The sequence below is a fragment of the Heterocephalus glaber genome, unplaced genomic scaffold (assembly GCF_053883595.1).
Source record: "Heterocephalus glaber isolate CG9 unplaced genomic scaffold, H.glaber_assembly_v1.0 deba00001610, whole genome shotgun sequence".
In the NCBI taxonomy this organism is placed as follows: domain Eukaryota; kingdom Metazoa; phylum Chordata; class Mammalia; order Rodentia; family Bathyergidae; genus Heterocephalus; species Heterocephalus glaber.
Genome location: NW_028258381.1, coordinates 2,365,875 through 2,378,996, shown reverse-complemented (window position 1 = coordinate 2,378,996; position 13,122 = coordinate 2,365,875).

Sequence of the window (13,122 nt, the reverse complement as noted above, 5' to 3'; positions counted from 1 at the left end):
TCAACAAGCAAGAAAGCCTCAGCACAATGCTGAATTCTTTATCACTTCTTTAAAAGAAATGATGTAGAACATCATTAGCAACATTTTAAAATGTGAAGGCCTCTTGTTAACGTCAAAACTTTTCATTCCTCACTTATGAATTGTTCTTTTCATAGCCATCATCTGAGGTAATATATATTAACAGGTAACCATAAATTTCTTTTCTTATACTTTGAATTACATTTGTTTGTTGCATTAATCATAAGAGGGTTGCAAATACCTGGAGAAAAGAATACATATGTTTGAAACATACGGTTTATTCAGTCTACCAACAAAGTTTGACCCCTTATAAATTTCATGACATTCGCAGAATATCTCCTTCTCCTTTACCTGCTCACACTTTAAGATCATAGCTTTGGAATAGTGTTCTCTTTGTACTTATTTGCCTCTCTAATATTCTTTTTATTAAAAAATGTTAAAAGCCTACTCTGTTATGGACATCATGCTAGAGGTCATACATAAACGTCAAATAAGACCTGCTCCCAAGGAACTTAAGACCAGACATACAAACTAGAAATGCAATGGATCAAAGGAGGATGCAGTTTGTTTGGCCAAGGAAGAGTGGTTGTTACAAAAGCTTTCATCTGGGAGCTGTATCATCAGCTACTGATCCAATAATACTGTGCAACAAATCACTCAAAGAAAGAGAAACTTGAAACAACAATCCTTAAGCTCCTGGTCTCCAATTCAACAACCAGTCCACTGGGCTGAGCTTGCTTCAGGGTTGGGTTCCTAGCTCTACACTGATTATTGGAATCAGATCTGCTCACATCCTCTGCAGATCACAGTATACAGTCAATGGGTCATCAAAGAGCAAGAGAGCAAAACAGCTTGTGCAAGAATAGCTCAAGTTTCTGCTCTTGCTACCTTCACTAAAATTTCATGGGTTTAAGCAAATAAAATGGCCAAGGAACATGGTGCCTTGACTTTCCATTAGGCCAAGGGTAGGTTTGGGTATTGCTAAAGGGAAGTGAAGAATTTGGACTCAATTTACCTCAGGCGAGAGCCCTTGGTCAATCTCCTGAGGAGACTACGAATTTATCAGATGGATCTAAGCATTTGAAGTAAAGATCAGGTAAAGAAAAGGAACAGTATTTGATTTATGGGAAATGTTCTGAGAGATAGGAGCTGGGTCTGTCCTGGAGGGTCTGTGATCAGAGACTATTATGGGCCATTAGCGTGCAATCCTGAGCACAGCCTTGTGCGTACCAGAGAAAATTCTATGAATAGCTTCATCCTGCTGATTCTTGGTCAGACTGACCATGCAGGGCCCATTTTAACCCAAGATCTCTGTTGTGATGACAGCCACAGCTTTAAAAAGAAAAATGTAACTCATGTTCTATGTTGCCTTTTGCACCAACCAATTCTTCATGCTGGTGTCTCCAAAATACTGAGGTTATGGTTGGTATTAAGCTTCCTATTACTCTAAACAAATTACCACAAACTTAGTGGCTTAAAAGTAACAATGAGTTATTTTATAGTTTTCAGGCTTAGAAGCCTAAAAGGCTTCTAGGCTAAAACCCAGGTGTCCCCATGACTGCGTTCCTTCTGGAAACAAGAAGAACATTTGTTCCCTGGCCTGTTCCAGCTTCTAGAAGCCAACCACATTCCTTGGCCTATGGTTCCTCCCTCTATCTTCAAATCTTGCTCTGATTATGAACTCTGGCTTCTGCTACCCTTAAAGGACTTTGTCATTACACTGGGCCCCCTAAAAATCTAAGATGATCTCGCTATTTTAAGAATAGTTGGTTAGCAATCTTAATTCCTTCTTGACATATAACATATTTACAATTTCTAGGGATTAGAGTGTGGACATCCTTGAGATTCAGCCTACCATATAGTTCTTGGGAGAAATTAACAATACCTCATATTAATATTATCTTTTAAAACGTACCAAGTACTTTCTTTTTTAGCTGTCACTTTTGTAAACCGAGAGCCACTGTACAAGTGACTGCTGCTCACTCAATCACTTCCCAGTACCCCAAATCTGTCTAGTACAGTCCCAGTCTCACTCTGCTGCTATGATATCTTTACACATCTGCCTCACCACCTCAAGGCAGACATGGAGTCATTTTATGTTCTTTGCTTTAATAGTTAAAGAAGGCAAATAAAATGACATTTTGTAGTCATTTAGTATGTTCATCATGTACCGGGAACCCTATATATGCCTTATATTTATTCCTCCTCCCACTCTCAAGTGAGTAAACTTGGGCCCAAGGTCACAGACTGAGCACAGAACAGGGCTGGAATTCACAGCAAGTCTGCCTTACTTCAAGCCAGCGCTTTTTTTGCTCCTTCCCATCGACTTCCTATGGACCTCCACTGGATCCAGAAGAGGTGGTGGCTGGAACTACGTGCATTGAAGTGCCTGAAAGCTGGACCTGTAGAAACAAGGAGTGACAACCCAACATCACTGTTGTTTTCTGCTTGACTGTTCATTTGTTTCTAAATGGCTTGTGACTTTTCTAATGGAGAAGATGTTCAAGCCAGTCTCAGCTCTGCTAGTGAGTGTGTGTCTTGCTCAGCTCTCTGCCTCTCTGAGCTAGCTTCTTTTACAATGAAGAAGTTGGAGTAGGTGACCTGAAAGTCCCTAGATTCACACACATCAGTACCTGAAGTGCTTAGACTGGGGTGCAGGTTTCCTGGGTGGAAAGGGGGCCAGTTCCATTTCCCTTCTAAGCCTGTGAGGTATTCCAGTTTTAAGACAGATCTTTGAAACTAGATGCAAATGATTAAGTTTCTCTCTCTACAACTACATGTGTTCTGAACAAATACACTATAGTACTTAAAAATAAGACTGCTTCAATATTTCAAAGATATAGAGTTTCCTTGAACTATCTTCAGTGTTTGTGGTTGGTTTTGGGGTGTTGGAAACCAAGGCCAGAGACTCATACATGGGAGGCAAGCATTTTACTAAGCAGTATTAACAGCAGTGCTTCTCAAGTTATGGGCCACAGATTCTTACTGATTCAAAACTAGATAATTACAGAAACTGAGAATAAACATTGCAAAGTTTTAATAGCAATTCAACAGAATGCTTTTATGTTTATTCAATTAATAATAAAGAATATTGAGCATATATATTATGTCTGTTTTAAATTTTTATTTTATTAATTCATTTTATTGTATTTTGTAAAACTACTGATCCTTAACAGATTGGGAAAAATGTAGAAAATTTAATTTTTCATTATAGACAATTTTCAAACTGCATGTTTTCTACTCAGAAGTGAAATTTCTGGCTTGATGAATTGATATGTCTCAGCTCTAAAAGGTATTAAGGAATGGTAATCCAGAATGGTCAGACCAATTTTCTATCTCATCTTCAGTGTACAAGTTCTTTCTTCTCACAGTTGCATTCTCTGATATTTAAGTCTCTCTTGATATGATAGTTATGCAGTAATATTTCATTTTAATTAACACTTCTCTCATTAATAGTGAAGCTGAGCATCTACTTGTATGCTTACTAAGTTCCCCATTGTCTGACTAAACAAGGTAGATTTCTAAATTTTCAAGTGTGGGAAAATGTGTCTTTAAAAATCTAGCTATGGGAGTAAAGTATTTTAACTAGTAGAACTGGTTTGGAAGAGCAAGGCCTAGGAGTAGCTAGTTTTGACTTGATGAAGGGCAGGAAAAGCTAGTTGTAGCAGACTAATGAATAGGCAGCCACTTTAGTGTATATATCTTCCCTGGTATTTTGGTTTGGGGACAGTCATTCAGTCAACACCATTAATACGCTTTAGTGAAAGTATTTCCACTGAGAACACTGTACCTGTTATCTGGTCTGGTTATCTGATGATTTTCTGGTGCTAATGAGATCAAGGACACAATGTGGCTGAGATTGCTTCCACCAGAGTTCGTTCTTTTCCATTCACTCAGCCTTCAGAGTTGGATAAAAAGGGACCTCTGAAAATGGCATGAGGAGGTGGACATGATCCTAGCCAGTCATTCCCCTTCCAATATGTCCTACTGTGATCCTGAAACACTTTTTAAAAATGCAAATCAGAACCTATGTTTCCATTCTCAAAACTTCTCAATATCTTCCTAAAGGATACTTTAATTTTAAAAAATTACATGGCAAAGAACATTCCTCCTCTTCCATTTAATCTCACCCTTCTTTCCTCCCAGTCTGTCATGTAAAATTTCTTGGAAAGCCTCATGGCTTTTATGGGAAACTGTTTCACACACTTTTGTTCCTTGCCTCAAGCCATTTCCTCTTTCTGGGACACCTATTTGCCATTGATTGGTTGGTGCGAGTTCCCTTCTCATTGCTAATTCAGCTGTCAGACTTCTTACGGGAGAGAACTGGCTACTCCTCATCTATGCCCTACTAAGTTAAATATTTTTAGTCAGGCATGGTGGTTCATGCCTGTAATCCCAACACTTGGCTGAGGCTGGAGGATATTGACTTTGAGGCCAGCTTGGGCTATGTACCAAGTTCAGTAACACCTAGACTGAATAATAAGACTTTGTTTCAAAAAAAATTTTAAGCACTTACCTGTTTGTAAAACAAAGTTTTATCCAAATTTCATAGCTCAGTGGATTATTACAAGAAAAATTACTGATGTAACCAGCACTCCAACTGAGAATACAACACTACCACTTCTCCACACTTGCCACTTTTGCCTTATTATTGTTGTTCTTATTGTAATTTGGTATTGTATATAAAGTGCATATAAAATATGCACTATTATGTCTTATTGTTTTCATTTACTATGATTTTTGAGCTTTATCCATCCTGTTTTACATAGCAGTCCATTCCTGCTCACTTTTTCACTAACATATAGGATCTCATGTATGAGTATGCCACTTGCGTTGGTTTGTACTTTTAAGCTGCAGATGGACACTAGGGTTATTTCCACTTTGAGCCATTACAAATAACGTTGCTGTGAACAATCATATGCAAGTCTTTTGGTGCATATGTGTGAATGCATTTCTGCTGGACATCTACCTGAAAGTGGAGTTGCTGTATCGTAAGGTTTATTATATTCAGATTTAGTAGATAGCAACTGTTTCCCAAAGTGGTTGTACAACTTATATTCCCATCAATTTTGCTTATAATTTCTTCTTTAATTTTAGCAATCATTTTGAATATATAATGGTATTCACACTGTGATTTTAATTTGAATATCTCTGATAACTAATAAAGTTGAGCATTCTTTCATTAATATATAAGGTCATTTAGATACTCTCTTTTCTGAAGTGCCTGTTTACATCTTTTTGCATTTTTTTCTATTAGGCTATCTCTTGCTGATTTCTAAGGTGTTCTTTATACTTTCAATATAATTCAGTTCATCAGTATTTTTGAGAACATTCAAAAAAATCCTAGGAAATAAGATGTTAACAGTTTAAACCACTTGGTTTTGGAAGTTTGTTTAAAAAAAAGCAATAGATATGTAGGAGTTTGTTCATCATTTGCTATATGAGAAACCCACAAACTTATTCACAGAATGATATCAGCTTGGGCTGAAGGAGAATGAGGCAGTTCTAAATGAAAAGAGGCCTGTAAGTTCTCAGACTCCACTGGGAAGAAGTGGATTAAGAGTCACCGGTTGCAAATATGCGATATTTCTAAAGAAAAAGGAAGACTTCTCAGGCAGTGGGGACAAGAGCCTTGGTCCCACATATTAAGGCTGGAAATGTATGCCCATTGGATTTTAGAGTTACTGTGGGTCAGTGACTCTTTTGGGCCCCACAAAATACTGGCTTTTCCCTCCTGTTAAATGCAGGGTCTGCTGTGGTTTCCTATCCCTATCTTATGAAAGTATATGGAGTGTATGCATGTGTCTGTGATGGGGGGTGGAGGGAAGATACTGTGTCCTTTTAACTCACAGTCTGCACAATCCAGTGTATACACCCAAGGAGCCATATCCGTGGGGTTGTACCAGAGTCAGCACATCCCCAAGGCCCATCTTGACTTGGACATGATTTATAAGATAAGATACTGGACTTTGAGTTGATGTCAAAATGGGATAATGCTTTAGGGGTCCAAAAAGAAGTAAGTATGAGTGCTTCACCTTCATGGAATATAGCATGGGTAGCTAATTCCAAAGATGGTTCCCAGTGAACCACGTATCCTGCTATTCATGTCCTGTGTAGACCCCTTCCCACATCAAATCTGGGTTAACTTTGTGACTTGCTTTAGCTATCAAAATATGGAAGTAATTTCATCTCAGTTCTGGGCACAAACTGTAAGAAGGCTAGGCATCTTGAACTGTGTACTTTTGGGATACTTGGACTGTCATATGAGAACTTCAGCTACCCTGCTGGAGAGATTGCATGGAACAGCCATAGAGAGAGGGGCAAGTCTCAGGCTACCGGCAAAGAGAGAGAAGCCCAGGCATCCCTGAATCCCTGCTGAGCCTAGGCTCCCAGCTGTGCCCACCAAGTGATGCGGGTCAGTGAGTGGGACCATCTTGGATGCTCCAGCTGCCATCTAACTGCAGCTTGATGACCCCAAGTGAGACCAGCAGAAGAAATATCCAGCCAGGCTCCAGTCAACCCACAGAATGAGTAATGATCAATGACAGAACTATCTATCCACAGGCTCCCTATTTACAATGAAAGCAGAAGAATGTCCCAGCTGACCCCCAGACACCCATAGAATCATGAAAAATGACAGGATGGTTGCTTGTTTAAGCCAGTACTTTTTGGAAAGGTAAATCCCAACATTTTTGCAATATTAATCTATTTTGTGAACCTGGAATATCTCTTCATTTAGTTAGGTTCTTTGGTTTCTTCCAGGAATGTTTTGTGGTTTTTCCATGAAGATGGTGTACACATTTATTTTACATTGATTCTTAGATACATGATTTTTGTACGCTATTGGTAAATGGTATGTGTTTAAAACTTTATTTTCTAATTGTATGCTATTGGTATATAAAAACTTGATTTTATATAGAAAATAAATATATAACTTTGAGGGTTTTTTTTTTTGTAGTGCTGGGGATCAAACCTAAGACCTTGCACATACCAGAAAAGTGCTCTAGCACTGAGCTATCCCATCAGCACTGTGATTTTTAATTATAAAGTATGATGTTTTGTGGGTTTTTCTAGATATCTTTGTGAAGGCAAGAATTTACCACTATAAATAGATGTTAAATTTTATCAGAAGCTTTGTCTGCATCTATTAATGTTGCTTGTTTCCCTTTTATTTTATTACATGGTGAACTACATTGATTTTTGAATTGAAGTCTAATCTTACATATCTGAAGTAACCAACTTTGGTCATGATAAATTATTCTTTTTATCTATCACTGTACTTGACTTTATTTATTTATAAAATTTTCCATGTGGTTCCCTGTGAAAAAGTACTGTATATTTCTGTTTTGTACATGTTCTAGTCTGGTTTGATATCAAGGTTATTGTTGGTCTTGTAACATTAGTTGGGAAATTATCTTTTTCTATTCTCTGGAAGAGTTTATGTCAGATGGCTGTACTGCTTCTTTAAGTGTCTGACAAAATTTACTAGAGAAATATCTAGGATGGGAAAGATTTTAATTATGAGATTTTGGCCAGGGATTTAACTCAGTGGTTCCGGCGCCTGCCGCACAAGCGCAAGATCCCGAATTCGATCCCCAGTACCAAAAAAAAAAAAGGTATTAATTATGAGATTTTAATACTGGTATTTTCCACAAACTTGCCCATTTGTATCTAAATTTTTGAAGTTATGCACATTATTCACATGGATAAATCTTTCCGATGACTGAAAATTTTCTCTGAAAATTTCATTCCCAGAATTGTTTGTTCTCTCTCCCCCATATCCTTAATCAGACAGGCCAAATATTTGTCAGTTTAGGTCCTTTGTTAATGACATAATTTTTCAATATATCAAACCACATTGTATATTTATTTCCATTAGTTTCTATTTTGTTCTTTACAATTTACCTGCTCTATTTTGTTTTGAGTTAAAATTTGTTGGTCTTTTTCTAACTTCTTGAAATTGTTACCTAAATCATTCATTTTCAGTTTTTCTACTTCTTTATTGGATTTATTTGAGTTTACAAATTTGACTTGAAGTAAAGGTTTAGGAGCAGTCCACCAGTTTTCATATGTCATATCTTTAATATATCAAACTTAAAATAGCTTCTAATTCTTATTGTGATTTTTGTTTGATCCACTGAGTTTTTAGTAGCATATTATTAATTTCTAATAATATACAGTTTTAATATTGACTCTTTTTATTTATTACTGGCTTAATTACATGTGGCCAGAAAACACATCCTGTATTATTTCAGGTCTCTGATATTTATTAAAATTTCCTTTATAGTCAAACTTATGGTCATGTTGATGATAATGCTCTCTGTGTATTTGAAAAAGAGTTGTAGTCTGCAGTAGTTGACTGCACATTTCAAAATGTATATATCAGTTAAGTCAAATTTCCTAATCATGTTGCTCAAATCCTCACATTTTTACCTTTTGAAATTTGGTCTGTTCATTCTATTTTATCTTTTACTGAAAGAAGTGTGTTATGTTTATGATTTTGTCTATTTCTTCTCTTAGTTCTGAAAATGATATTTTACATATTTTGAAGCTATGTTCTTAGGTACATCCACCCAAAGTTAAAATTGTTACATCTTCCTGATATATTATACTCTTTCCACTTTTTTTTTCTCTTTTCATGCTTGTCTTTATTTTGAAGAACTCTACATAAAGATTTACTTATCTATTTATAAATAAAATTTCCCCTTTTTCTTTTTTCTGTTATATTCCTCTTTGAGTCCCAGTCACTTTCCCTTATCTCTTTCCTACCAGCCTGAGAGGGGACACCTGCCTCTACCCTCATTGGCTGTTATATGCAGGCTTAGTTATGTATAACGTGAAAGCCAGCTAGAGTGATAGGATTCCACAGAACCCCGAGATGGCCTGCAGACTTGTGTCCCTCAAGATTCATATTTAATATGAACCAAGGGTATGGTGTTAAGAGATGATGCCACTGGGAGGTGATTAGTCTTATGAGTGGGATCAGTGCCCTTATAAATGACATCCTAGTGGGCTGTCTCTCCCCTGCACCATGTGAGGATACTATGAGAATCACCATGAATCATAAAGCAGACTCACTCCTGACACTGAACCTGCTGGCACCTTGCTAATAGACTTCCCAGTCTCCAGAACTGTGAGCAATAAATTTCTCTTATACATTAGTCACCCAGTTTATGTATTTTATTATAGCAGAATGAATGGACTAAGACAACCAGCCCTTAGGCAAGCTTAAGTGGGGGATCATCAAAAACATCTTGGACAAACAGAAAGGCTGCTGGTCTTGATTAGTGATATCACTCATTTTTGTTCTGGAAAGACTGGAGAGTATCTCTTAGATGCCTTGGCCTCCCTCTGGTTTCAGACATGCTTCACACACTCCTGCTTTGGGGCCTTTGCATTTTTCTTTCCACCTCTCTGAAACACTCTAATAGGTTACTTCAGGTTTGTATCAGGGACAGACATAAAGCACATGGGATCATACCTGGCTCATGGTGCATATTGTAAGAGGAGGAAAGAACTATCGTGAGCTCAAGGGTAAGAAAGATTCAATGGGGAGCTGTTAGGATTCACCAAGAGAGAAACTGATTTTAATGGGGAATGGAGAACATGTTATATAGTCAAGTAAATAAAGGTATGGTATGGTGAAGGTGAGGATTTCTCAAGAGACATCATAGTGAGTCCAGGGTCCATGTAGGAATGAGGCAGGTGGTAAGCAATGAGATAAGAGAAATAATAAAGGGACTAGGCAAAAGATTTGGGGCTTCATATCATGTCCTTTTTCCTCCATGACTCTTGACTTACTTCCTTATTAGACTATAAGATTCCAAAGGACAGAGCCTCAATTATGGTGCCATGCATGGAATGGGATCAGTGTCCCATTTACTGGTGGTTAAACACTCACTCTCTAGGGTCAGACGTCTGGGTTCAAATCTGAACCATTACTTTCTGACTATATGACTTTGGATTAGATATTTAACTTTTCTACACCTCTGTCACCTTATTTATAAAAAAGGCCTAAAGGAAGTATCAGTCTTGGTTGGTAATTTTCACAATTAGACAAATCAAAACCCACTTCTACAGTATTTGGTATACAACTTGTCACACAGTAAACATAAGCTATTATTAATTTATAAAATTCTTTAGTTTTGTACTATTTTCTTTTTCATTAAAAATTCAAAATCTTGCCAGAAGGGGAAAATATTTTAAGTAGGGGTGTTGGTTTTACCAACCAACCAAGCTAGAAATCATTATCATTTCCCACTCTAACCAATTTCTTTGTAACAGGTATGAGGTCTCTGCTTCTAAAATTTTGTCCAATCAAGTAGCAATGTGACAGTGACTGCTGAGTTTATCTCCATGAGACTCAGAACTTAATAAGCAAGGAAAGAATGATTGAAGATCTTATATTCCTGATCATTATTTTGCTTCCATGAGTTTTAAAAAAGTTTTTCTGCTACAGCCTAACTATTCAAGGGATGGTTAGAATCAGATGTGTGTGATTCTATAGCAGTTTATTTTCCTGACATGTTATGTAGGCAGCTGGCATAGAATTGACTGTGCTGCATGGTGGAAGGGAGACTACTAGCCAAGAGGAAGAGGATAGAGGATGGGGAGGACAGGGAGGGTGATAGGGAGGATGGATATGATCGATGTGTGTTATTAGGATATACAAAATTGTCACAATAAAATCAAATATTTTGTATAATTAATATGTACTAATAAATTTTTTAAAAGAGAGACTTAACTAAACATAACCCAAACTGCAATACAGACACATCAGAAAGCTTTCATCTCTGAGTTTGGGTTCTCACTTGTCTTGTATTGGAAAGAGTTGAAAGGGATGTGCAGGAGGTAGACAGCACTGAGGCAACACCACTGCTGAGAAAACGCTCTTGCAAACTCTGATTTTGCAAAGAACTGCACCATTTGTGGCATTAAAATTAAGGCAGCATGGGCTGGGGATTTAGCTCAGTGGTTCCGCCACCTGGCTGCAAGCGCAAGTTCCCAAGTTTGATCCCTGGTACCAAAAAAAAAAAAAAAAAAAATTAAGGCAGCACCCTGGAAATCATAACCATGCTAGCATTCTCTTCCTACTGAATGTTTTTCATGTCTAAGCTCAATGTTTTCAGCACTTATCTCTAGGTCTATTTTCAGTTGCTATACAAAAGATTAATGAAAACTCCTCTGTCTAATGTGATTAATGTCCCAGAAATATATCCCATCCTAGAATTCACAGGACACATGCATTCTTATAGACAGGCCTTCAGAACAGTAAAGAAAATAAAATCATACATCTAAGTGTAAAAAAATGAAACTTTGATTTTAATATGGAATTCAGTAATGAACCTAGATCAATAAAGGTTTATTTTTAAAGAAAGGACACACAGGAGCTTTCCTACTAATGGTAGGAAATTACATAACTCTTTAAAATACTGATTTAATGCAAATTAGGGTACAAATACTGGTGGTATTTACTTAGAACAGTGATGGGTATTTTACCCTTAATGTACACATTTTGTCCAAAATCCATTCTCATAATTATTTTCTGCTGCAACGTCATGAACAAATCAGTCCCCCTTTTTGGACTGAGTTTAAAAAATCATCTGTAAAAGAAAGGAAATAATATTACTTACCTCAGAAGATTATTCTAAAAATAAAGTGAAATCAAATAAATAGTAATTTTAAAACTATTAAGAACATGCAATTATTAGTCATTAATATGCTAAAAGGAAAAGACTAGCATTTCTAAGATTTTTTAAGATCATCACATGAACAAACATATCTATGCATATATGTATATGTATTTATTGTTGTTAACTGGAAGCAAAGCTATATAGTTCTATATATAACAAAATGTATGAAAATATACAATTAAGGCCATTTCTTTGCTTTCTAAAGCCATAAAAGTGAATTTTTAGTACATAAGATGTAATTAATGGTTATTTGAATGAGCACTGACAAAATTACATAAAAACAACATGTGCAAAGACTCCCAGATAGATTCCTTAATTGCAAGGGCTCTGAGGATTTGGAGCAAGGGGTCCAAAATCCCCTAGAAGTAGGTGTTCTAGGTATTCCCATAGTCAGGTGGGCACTTGAAAGTTTTTGGCATGGTAGAGGACAGCTTGCTTGAGGACATGGCTGAATAGGACGGCTGGCAAGAGAATTAGTGGCATGTGAGGGACTGAAGATAGTGTACGAAGGTATGAGCTGAGCCCCACTCTCAGGAAAGGTGGCAAACATGAAATCCCACAGTCCCATTTCCAACATCCAGGGCAATCTGCAGCAAGATGTGAGCTCCAAAGGGCTTGGGTGGACCCATCCCTATGGCACTATGGGTGGTTGTAGCCTTCATGGCCCCTCTCTTGGGCTGGCTTTGCTCACTCCTTGTGACTTTCCTCAGACAGTTCACTTTCCAGGCTTCTCCAACCTACTTTTTGGTTCACACACTCACAGCTTCACACACTGTCCTCTCAAGGGCACTCTGCCTAGCCTCCCATGCCTTCTTCTGAAACCTGGGTGGAAGCCTTCAACCCTTGCATTCTGCATGCAACTAATGGATGAAGCCAAGGTCTGCTGGCGGCTAGGGAAATAGTCAGGATTCTTTCTTTCTTGGCTGTTGGGGTCCAGTCCCTGGATGGCTGAGTGCTATGAACCCAATCCTTCGGAACAAATTCCCTAGGCTTCCACCATTCTAGAACATGGTGCCCTGGAGCTGTCTTCTCAGAAGAAAGTCTTTCACCTTTGCAATTTGGAGGCTGCAAAAGATAGAGTCCTGCTGGTTTTTTGTGATGCCCTCAGGTCATCTTTTCTATTGTTCTGTTCCAAAGCACTGGACCTTTTACTGCTAATCTTTTCAGCAACCAATTCTCCTCTATTGCATTTTTGTAGGTGGCAACATTATAAGAGGTTCCTTTTTGGCCAAAATCAAAATTTTCAAAAACATTTCGCTAGTCCCTTTGTTCTTGATTCTCAAGGTAAAGCTGACTAAAAGCCCCCAATAGTAGCCATGCCACCACCTCAATATTAAATTGCCTTGATATTTCTTCTGCTAGATTAGTCTGCTGCCCTTAATCTCAGTCTCCCACAATGTCTCTGGACAAG